Here is a 7,479-nt window from a genome sequence, read left to right on the forward strand (position 1 = left end):
GTTTCACTTTTCACTTTCATGCATTGGAGAAGGAAATGGCAACCCACTCCAGTGTCCTTGCCTGGAGAATCCCAGGGACCGGGAAGCCTGGTGGGCTGCTGTCTATGGGGTCGCACAGAGTCAGACACGACTGAAGCGACTTAGCAGCAGCAGCAGCAGCAGCAAAGGATGGTGGTAGGTTTCATGTTTGGCTTTCTGGGCCTCCAGTACTTAAGCTGCTAAACAGATGTGGGCCCTGTTTATGAAAAGATTCTAACAGTCTTACTTGGCCTTCTCTCCAGGTTTTAACAATCCTTATGGAAAATCTGTCATAATCCAACTATATTTAAGCCTGTTTATATTTAGTCTCCTCCAAATGAGAATAAAGACTGGCTTCCTGGCTTTTTGTAGTCTGCTGGTAAAGAATCCGCCTGCAATGTGGGATACCTGGGTTTGACCTCTGTGTTGGAAAGATCCCCTGGAGAGGAGAAGGAAATGGCAATCCACTCCAGAAATCTTGCCTGGAAAATCCCATGGACAGAGGAGCCTGGTAGGCTACAGTCCATGGGGTCGCAAAGAGTTGGACATGACTGAGCGACTTCATGCTCACTCACAAACACCATCTATTTGTCTTATGAATTGAGATCTTTACTCATATTTTTAAATGCTAAAATTCAAATTAAAATGAAGATAATATGCTTTGCATATCAAGCTGTTAAGGACTTTTGTTTGCTTCCTTTTTTTGTTTTGCTTTGTTTTATTTTCATTTTCGAAGTGATCTCAGTGGGTTTGCTTATGAGATAAGCAGACTCTCCTACATCACTCTTGGAATGTCAATTGTTAAAACATTTTAAGAAAGAAATTTGGATATGTGGGTCAAAAATTTGAAAATCTACTTATGCTATAATAGATTTGTGGAAAAATGTCTTAAAAATAGTAAAAAATAAATATATGCATAACATTTCACTGTGATATCCAATGATGTGAGATTAAGTAAATTTCAAAGTATTCAAAGATTGGAATACTATGTATCAATCAAAATCATGTTTCTGATATATTTATGATATAAACCTCAATGTATATAAGTTTTCTTAAGAGATTTCTAACTGATCTGCTGGCTGGATTAACTGATTCTCTCTGCTCCATCTCTAAAACATCCTGGATGGTGTCCAATATGTACTAAAAATCTTCCCACTTCTATTCCTTTTTGAAAAGAAATTTAAGCTTATCAGTATCCAAATTGCTTCCAAAAATTTTTGCGATAGTAATATATAATTTAACATTACATAAATCAGTAAATAAATACACAGGAAAAACATTTAATTTCTATGAAAATTATTTTTAATGCTTTGGAGAATTTCAGTAAAGTCGAGTTACTAAAAAAAAATTATTAATGAATTAGGTGGAGGCAAAATACATGGGGAAAATAATGAAACTATGAAAGCCTTTCATACAGATTATTGAAGTCTTTAACTTTTCTTTCCGTCAAAAACAAAGGAAGAAGGAGAAAGAAAAAAGAAATTGTGAGTGATACATTTTGGATGTGACTTAAGTGAGAAAGAAGCTGGAATTCTAATAAGTTGTTTTTATATCACAAGAGTGGCAAATAATTATACAGTTATACTTTATAAACTGAATTATTTATAGTAATTTTTCTGTGATCCCCTATTTGAATTGACTTTTTTTAATCAAAAAATATATATGCAATGTATGCAGTGTACCATAGAATCCTTCTTATTGAATATGGTGATGTGATAAGGGCTTTTTTGATTAAAAAAAAGTCAATTCACATAGGGGATCACATACATACCTATGTGTGTATATATATATACACATACATATACACATAGGTGTGTATGCATACATACACTCACATGCACCAAAATAATATCTCAGAGTGGTTGATATATAGGTGCTTTTTACACTTTCCTAAAATTTATACAGTGAGCATGTATAGTAGTATACTCAGAAACAAATATATTTTAAAATATTATTTTCAAGAAAACAACTCCTTTTTTAATATTTTGATAAATTTAGGTTTTATCCTTTGGAAGAAAGAAAGAACTTGTGATATGATATCTCTGTCATGCCATAGGCATTCTGCAAGGTAATTCATTAAAGAGGTCAGCCCGTTTAGAAAGCAGTATTATTCTACTGGCAAGCAATTAAAGTTGTACTTTGACTTGGTTTTCTTAAACAAACTGCTGCAATGATATAGAACCCCGATGCGCTGTATTTAAATTGGTTCCGAGTTTCCACCATTTGTTTATTTTTTTCTATTGACATACCATTGCCTTTGTTTACTAAAGTATTGTATATGTTTAAATTTCATGACTTGTTTATGTATTGAGTAGTATTTTGTTTTATCAAAAGAAATGCTGTGAAAAGAAATTATTAAGAATTTCTATGTTCCTAGATTTCCGAGGAACAATTTCTATGTTCCTAGGAAAGATAGTATACATAATTTTTGCTCTTCATGCGAATAGGGCAGATTAAACTTTAAAGTGCATTCCAGCTCTCTTCAGGAAACATCCTGTACGATATTACTGGACACTTTGCTAACATCCCATTGGCCAGAATTTAATTATATGGCCATGCAAAGGAGGCTGGGAGATGTAGTCTTGACTCAGGGCAGCCATGTCTCCTAGTAAATATTCTCTTCTTATGAGAGAAGGAAAAATGGATATTAGGTGAATCAGGGATCTCTGCAACATTGGTCTTTTACAAAGTTCTACATTAAGAAAAATGTGAAGACATTGTCATGTGTTGATCTGTGTAGTATCACCGTTTGCAGTTAGGTTTTTGGCACCCACAGTGGGCACACCCAGTAAAGAGCTCCCCAGTAAAGCGATCCCAGGAAGGCAAACTGACTTCCGAGAGACAGTTATGGGACAATGTTAGAAAGGAAAAGGAAAGCAAGTAAAGAATCATGCTCTGGTACACACATTCTCCAGTGCAGCGGATAAGCCACTGGGACTGTGAGATGAAGGCAGAGAAATAGGACAGAGCCCCTGAAAAGTTTTGTCATATTAAGAGTTTGCAATATGATAGCTGAAATCTTTACCAAGCAGATATTGAATTGTGTTTCATAGTTTAAGTACTGGCATCAGACACTGCTTTCAGGTCCTCCCTCTGACACTTAACAGGATGACCAGCATATTCTGGTTTGCCCGAGACTTCCCCAATTTTAGCACTAACAGTCTCACATCCTGGGCACACAGGGATGATTGATTCTCCTAGCTATTTACAAGCTTCATTGGGCAAGATACTTGATTTCTTTGAGTCTGGTTCTTTAATTGTAAAATGGAAGTAGTAATAGTTCTGACCTTTTGGGATTATTGTGAACAACAAATGGAATGTGTTTCTAGTGTGTAGCAGAGCGCTTGGCTCAATGAGTGTTACTATTATCATGTATTGTTACCATTGTAAGAATTATAACAGGTTCATATACATTTGAATGGGTTCATTTGAATGGATCTGATGCGTTCATATACACTTTACCTGCATTCTTCTGGATGGAATGACATGCTATATTGGAATAAGTGAAACTGAGAATTTGTGATGGCCTTATAACATATTTCTCATGAATGACAATGAGCTACTGTAAGTGAGGAATTTTCTTTTAAAATTTAACATAAATCTCAAATGTTCCTTCTCTCATTTTCTCTGTATACTAATCCACTAATCTTTTGTTGTTCCACCATGGAATCTGAAATGAGAATATTTTCTGAACAGTCATGTAAAGTAATTGTCTGAAATGTTACAATAAATTAGAGTAGCACTGGACATGGAACAACAGACTGGTTCCAAATAGGAAAAGGAGTTCGTCAAGGTTGTATATTGTCACCCTGCTCATTTAACTTATATGCAGAGTACATCATGAGACACGCTGGGCTGGAGGAAGCACAAGCTGGAATCAAGATTGCTGGGAGAAATATCAATAACCTCAGATATGCAAATGACACCACCCTTATGGCAGAAAGTGAAGAGGAACTAAAAAGCCTCTTGATGAAAGTGAAAGAGGAGAGTGAAAAAGTTGGCTTAAAGCTCAACATTCAGAAAATGAAGATCATGTCATCTGGTCCCATCACTTTATGGGAAATAGATGGGGAAACAGTGGAAACAGTGTCAGACTTTATTTTTGGGGGCTCCAAAGTCACTGCAGATGGTGATTGCAGCCATGAAATTAAAAGATGCTTACTCCTTGGAAGAAAAGTTATGACCAACCTAGATAGCATATTCAAAAGCAGAGACATTAGTTTGCCAGCAAAGGTCTGTCTAGTCAGGGCTATGGTTTTTCCAGTAGTCATGTTTGGATGTGAGAGTTGGACTGTGAAGAAAGCTGAGCGCTGTGGTGTTGGAGAAGACTCTTGAGAGTCCCTTGGACTGCAAGGAGATCAGTCCTGGGTGTTCTTTGGAAGGACTGATGCTAAAGCTGAAACTCCAGTACTTTGGCCACCTCATGCGAAGAGTTGACTCATTGGAAAAGACTCTGATGCTGGGAGGGATTGGGGGCAGGAGGAGAAGGGGTCGACAGTGGATTAGATGGCTGGATGGCATCACCAACTCCATGGACATGAGTTTGAGTGAACTCCAGGAGTTGGTGATGGACAGGGAGGCCTGGTGTGCTGCAATTCATGGGGTCGAAAAGAGTCGGACATGACTGAGTGACTGAACTGAACTGAACTGTCATATGTACACCCTGTTTCTGAGCCCTAGGTTGAAAGAACTGAAATCACCTAGTGGAATTTTAAGTAGACAGACAAGCCAGCAACCGGGACAACCCCACCTTTACTTAAAATGGCTCCCCTGTTCTCATCTAGAGCCTGTCTACTCCAAGTATGGTTTATAAGTCAGCAAAATCCACATTAGCCAGGAGTTTGTTAGAAATGCAGAGTGTCAGGCCCTGCCCCAAACCTACCCAATCAGACCAATGCCAAAACCCTCACTTAGAAATTCTGATTTAATTGCTCTGAGATGGGACCTGAGTGAGAGAGTGAGTGAAAGTCGCCCAGTGATGTACGACTCTTTGCAACCCCAGGGACTATAGCCCACCAGGCTCTTCTGTCCATGGGATTCTCCAGGCAATATTTGGAGTGGCTTGCCGTTTTCTCCTCCAGGGGATCTTCCTGAGCCAGGGATTGAACCTGTGTCTCTCACATCTCCTGCATTGGGAGGCAGATTCTTATGTATACATAAAGCTGACTTGCTTTGTTGTACAGAAGAATCTAACACAACGTTGTAAAGCAATTATATTCCAATAATAAATTTTTTAAAAAACTAAGAAGAAGACAAAAAAGAATGCTATGAAGTTATTAAGAAAGTCATATACCTGAGAAAAACAGAATAAATTATGTTTGCTGTTCATACGAGGGGGGCAGATTAGATTTTGCCTATTCTTTTTGTTTAGTTATAACAAGTTTAGTCACTACTTAGGCTTTTCTCTTAAATGTCCCTTTATATTTTTTCTTTCATCTTTCTCTGTTCCCTTGCTATAACTTAGCTTCCCCCACAGCAATTATCACCACTTGCCATCCTGTATTTATTTGTGCATGGCCTGCTTATACCTTGAAAATGTGAAGTCTTTGGAGACCAAGGACTGGTCTTCCAAGGGTATCTCCAGCTCCCAGAAAGTGCCTGGCACACAATAGGTATTCATAAACACGTCTTAAGGAAATGAATTTTCCAGAAGACAGTGTTGTATGAAAAAAGAAAGTGAAACTCTCTCAGTCATGTCTGACTCTTTGCAACCCCATGGACTATACAGTCCATGGAATTCTCTAGGCCAGAATACTGGAGTGGATAGCCTTTCCCTTCTCCAGGGGATCTTCCCGACCCAGGAATTAAACCAGGGTCTCCTGCATTGCAGGCAGATTCTTTACCAACTAAGCTCTCAGGGAAGGCCATTGTTGTATAATACTTACTAATAGCAGTCCAGTGATTCATTTTATTTTTAAAGGAAAGCAAACATGAATATGATTTAAAGTTTTGTGTATTAAGATAGCAAACCTACACATCATAACATACTCTGCCACTTAGTGGCAAAGGAATAGAAAGAAAGAGGAGTGAAAAGGAAACTGTGAGCGCTTACTGGGCAGGTCCCTTGCAGTTCTTTTAGTTGTGCAAACGAAGTGTGATTATCTCCATCACATGCATGAAGAAATTCGGCTCAGAGAGATTAAGCAGCTTGTTAAAGATGTTATTGCTGTTAAAAATATAGCCAGAGTCTTTAGAACTTCAAATGTTCTTTTTCTCAAACAGTACTATTCTTACCAGGATTTGTGGACTTTGGAAAGTCAAATGAGAAGTCAGAGCAAGAATTGGGTCATCTCAGTGGCCAGTGGCAGTCATCTCTTACTGTGAATATATACTTAGCAACCTTCTTCCCTCCTCCCCCAAAGCTGGTAAAGGCATCTCTTCCAGTGCTTTTGGTCATTCTGACCTCTTTTTCATATGTTCCTATTGCTAATCATCCTATAGAAGTAGGCATAGGAACTTCCCTGGTGGGCCAGTGGTTAGAAATCTGCCTGCCAATGCAAGGAACGTGAGTTCGATCCCTGGTCCAGGAAGATTCCACATGCTGTTGGGCAACTAAGCCCATGTGCCACAACTACTGAAGCCTGAGTGCCCTAGAGCCTGTGCACTACCCCGAGAGAAGCCACCGCAACGAGAGGCCTGCGCTCCACAGCCTGAGAGTAGCACCTCCTCACTGCAACTAGAGAAAGCCCCTGTGCAGCAGCGAAGATCCAGCACAGCCAAAAATCAATCAATCAATAAATAAAATTAAAAAAAAATAAAGTAGGCATCAGTTCAGTTCAGTCCCTCAGTCGTGTCCGACTCTTTGCAACCCCATGAATCACAGCATGCCAGGCCTCCCTGTCCATCACCAACTCCCAGAGTTCACCCAGACTCACATCCATCGAGTCAGTGATGCCATCCAGCAATCTCATCCTCTGTCATCCCCTTTTCCTCCTGCCCCCAATCCCTCCCAGCATCAGGGTCTTTTCCATTGAGTCAACTCTTCACATGAGGTGGCCAAAGTGTTGGAGTTTCAGCTTTAGCATCAGTCCTTCCAATGAACATCCAGGACTGATCTCCTTCAGAATGGACTGGTTGGATCCTCCTTGCAGTCCAAGGGACTCTCAAGAGTCTTCTCCAACACCACAGTTCAAAGCATCAGTTCTTCGGTGCTCAGCTTTCTTCACAGTCCAACTCTCACATCCATACATGACCACTGGGAAAAACCATAGCCTTGACTAGATGGACCTTTGTTGGCAAAGTAATGTCTCTGCTTTTCAATATGCTATCTAGGTTGGTCATAACTTTTCCTTCCAAGGAGTAAGCGTCTTTTAATTTCATGGCTGCAATCACCATCTGCACTGATTTTTGAAGCCCCCCAAAATAAAGTCTGACCCTGTTTCCACTGTTTCCCCATCTATTTGCCATGAAGTGATGGGACCAGATGCCATGATCTTCGTTTTCTGAATGTTGAGCCAACTT

General features: G+C 39.4%; 1 protein-coding gene across 1 annotated transcript in view; it reads left to right on the forward strand.

The window, feature by feature from the left end:
• Window positions 1-7,479, forward strand: part of FAS (Fas cell surface death receptor) — a 35,511-nt gene that overhangs the window by 16,912 nt on the left and 11,120 nt on the right. The gene's annotated exons all lie outside the window — the stretch shown is intronic.

Source organism: Bison bison, unplaced genomic scaffold (assembly GCF_000754665.1).
Source record: "Bison bison bison isolate TAMUID 2011002044 unplaced genomic scaffold, Bison_UMD1.0 scf7180017864097, whole genome shotgun sequence".
NCBI classification, from domain to species: Eukaryota; Metazoa; Chordata; class Mammalia; order Artiodactyla; family Bovidae; genus Bison; species Bison bison.